This window comes from Sardina pilchardus, chromosome 1, assembly GCF_963854185.1.
Source record: "Sardina pilchardus chromosome 1, fSarPil1.1, whole genome shotgun sequence".
Lineage (NCBI taxonomy): Eukaryota > Metazoa > Chordata > Actinopteri > Clupeiformes > Clupeidae > Sardina > Sardina pilchardus.
The window spans coordinates 20112214-20114713 of NC_084994.1; the positions used below are offsets into that span (position 1 = coordinate 20112214).

At 43.3% G+C, this 2500-nt stretch overlaps 1 protein-coding gene across 1 annotated transcript in view; it reads right to left on the bottom strand.

The window, feature by feature from the left end:
• The window catches only part of b3gntl1 (UDP-GlcNAc:betaGal beta-1,3-N-acetylglucosaminyltransferase-like 1), a 68329-nt gene that overhangs the window by 9516 nt on the left and 56313 nt on the right, over positions 1 to 2500 (bottom strand). The window lies entirely within an intron of this gene.

The following is a 2500-nucleotide window of genomic DNA, read 5'->3' on the forward strand; positions in this document are numbered from 1 at the left end:
CGGTATATTACTGATAACACACAGTTTCTCTTGAAGCCACACAACATTGAGGTTGAGCTGTGTGTGTGTGCGTGTGTGTGTGTGTGTGTGTGTGTGTGTGTGTGTGAGAGTGAAGTGTCTGACTGTAATCATGTCCTGCAGTAGTCACCTCAAAATCTCAGAAAGTCATCCTAATGTGTGTTCCTTCAGTTTCTATATCTTTACGTTTAATGTAGTTGTAAGATATAGCTTTCACTCGACTAGTGACTGTGTTTTTAGTGTTGGTGATCTGCAAGAAAAAAAAAAAACAAACAAACAAACAAACAAACAAACAACCTGATCATCTAGTGTGTTCATCCTTATATTTTCTGTTTGATGGTTAATGATCTTGAGAAGAAAATCTGTGATCATTTATGTTCATTTAGCGCGTTTATCCTAAAGTTTAATCCTCAGATTAGTAATCCCTGTGACTAATAATCCCTGTGGCTGTGACTGTGGTAAACAAGCGGGTGACTCAAAACAGCTGGCGTGAGTGAGTTACTGATCTCCATGTTCCTCCCCAGCCTCCACTAATATTAGAGAAACACTTGGGAAAAAACAGAGGTACTGACGAGCATGTGTCATCTTTTACGCCCGCACACACTCTCTCTTTCTGTCTCTCTCACACACACACACACACACACACACACACACACAAACCCATGCACAAGTACAATACTGGCACAGTTGAGTTCCCACGAGTGCAGTGTTAGGTACCGGCCAACAGTGACACACAGGGATCTCACACACGCGCACGCGCACGCGCACACACACACACACACACACACACACACACACACACACACACACACACACACACACACACACACACACACACACACACACACTTCCTCAGTGCCATTCTGCTTGCTACGTGCTGTGTGTCAGTGGTAGCGGGGGCACAGTGGAGCCATAAACCACCGTGATGCTCATCCCACCACTTTCCCAGAGACTGCACACACACACACACACACACACACACACACACACACACACACACACACACACACACACACACACACACACACACACACACACACACAAACACACACACACACACACACACACACACACACACACGCACAGACGTACACACGTGCACACACGCGTACAGACACAGACACACACACACGCAAGCTTTCCCACTGAAAACCCACAAAGATTTACACTAACAAACACTGACACACACTTACACACAGACACCCCCATATCTCACATACACACACATGCTCCATGTTTCATAAATATACGCACTTGCAGACAAAATGCTGAAAAAGCCCCCCAATGCGAGCACACACACAGACACACACACAGACAGACACACACACACACACAGAGACACACACACACACACATGTTCCCTGGAATCAGTAGACGGTGAGTCACACTCAGCTGTTCTGTGGTGAAACAGCGACTCATTAAACTAAATCTCTAAAATTCACTGCTCTCCCCTTAAACACCCTTACAACCACCCACACACACACACACACTCAGACTTGACACTGAATTACACAAACACACACCCTCAACACCTGGCATTCAGAACCACCTACGATAAAACAATACAATTTCAGATGTGAGTGTGTTCATACTGGAGTTATGGGAGCATAGCTGCATGATGATGCCACTGGTAGAGTGTGTGTGTGTGTGTGTGTGTGTGTGTGTGTGTGTGTGTGTGTGTGTGTGTGTGTGTGTGTGTGTCTGTGGTGTGTGTGTGTGTGTGTGTGTGCCCATACTCAAGTAATGAGTGTGAGCTGTTTGTTCATGGTAGCAAGTGTGTGTGTGTGTGTGTGTGTGTGTGTGTGTGTGTGTGTGTGTGTAGTATTTCCTACAGACTCGGACTCCAAAATGCAGGTATTGCATTGCACACTGAGCAGCAGCCTTATAGATGGCCTGATCAGAATGAGCTCCATGGTATTGACACATTCTACTTGTGACACCTTGTCCATCAGTCAGTAGCAAATAAAGTGATGAAATAGCATTTAAAACTTCCTGGGGATAAGCCCTCTTGACTCTGGATTGAGCAAACATCTGATTGATTGACATCTGGATTGAGTAAACAGAAGTCAAGCAAGTTAAAAGTAACATACAGTTACACTTGGAATGATTAGCCTCGTCAATGTACTGTACCCTACAAGCAGCTATAGCATTATCCTTATCCTAACACCATAAATTGTCTTAAGTACAATGTTTACAAGCTTGCAAATAATCGAACTGAAGTGTTTTATTTTTATTTATTTTCCAAACGAAATTGAATTAATATTTTTGTTTGGGTTTGGATAATGGAAATGTTTATTTGGATAATGGGATATAAGGTATATCTCATATCTAGGTTTCTTGGTGTTATTACTAATGTAGTCACATGTGAGGACAAAGGTGGCCTAAAGATAACTGTGAAAATGGAAGCGTGGAGTAACAAACAGTTTAGACCTCACTCCACTCACTCCATGTCTTTACTTTTACTGAACAGTTTATTGTTAAG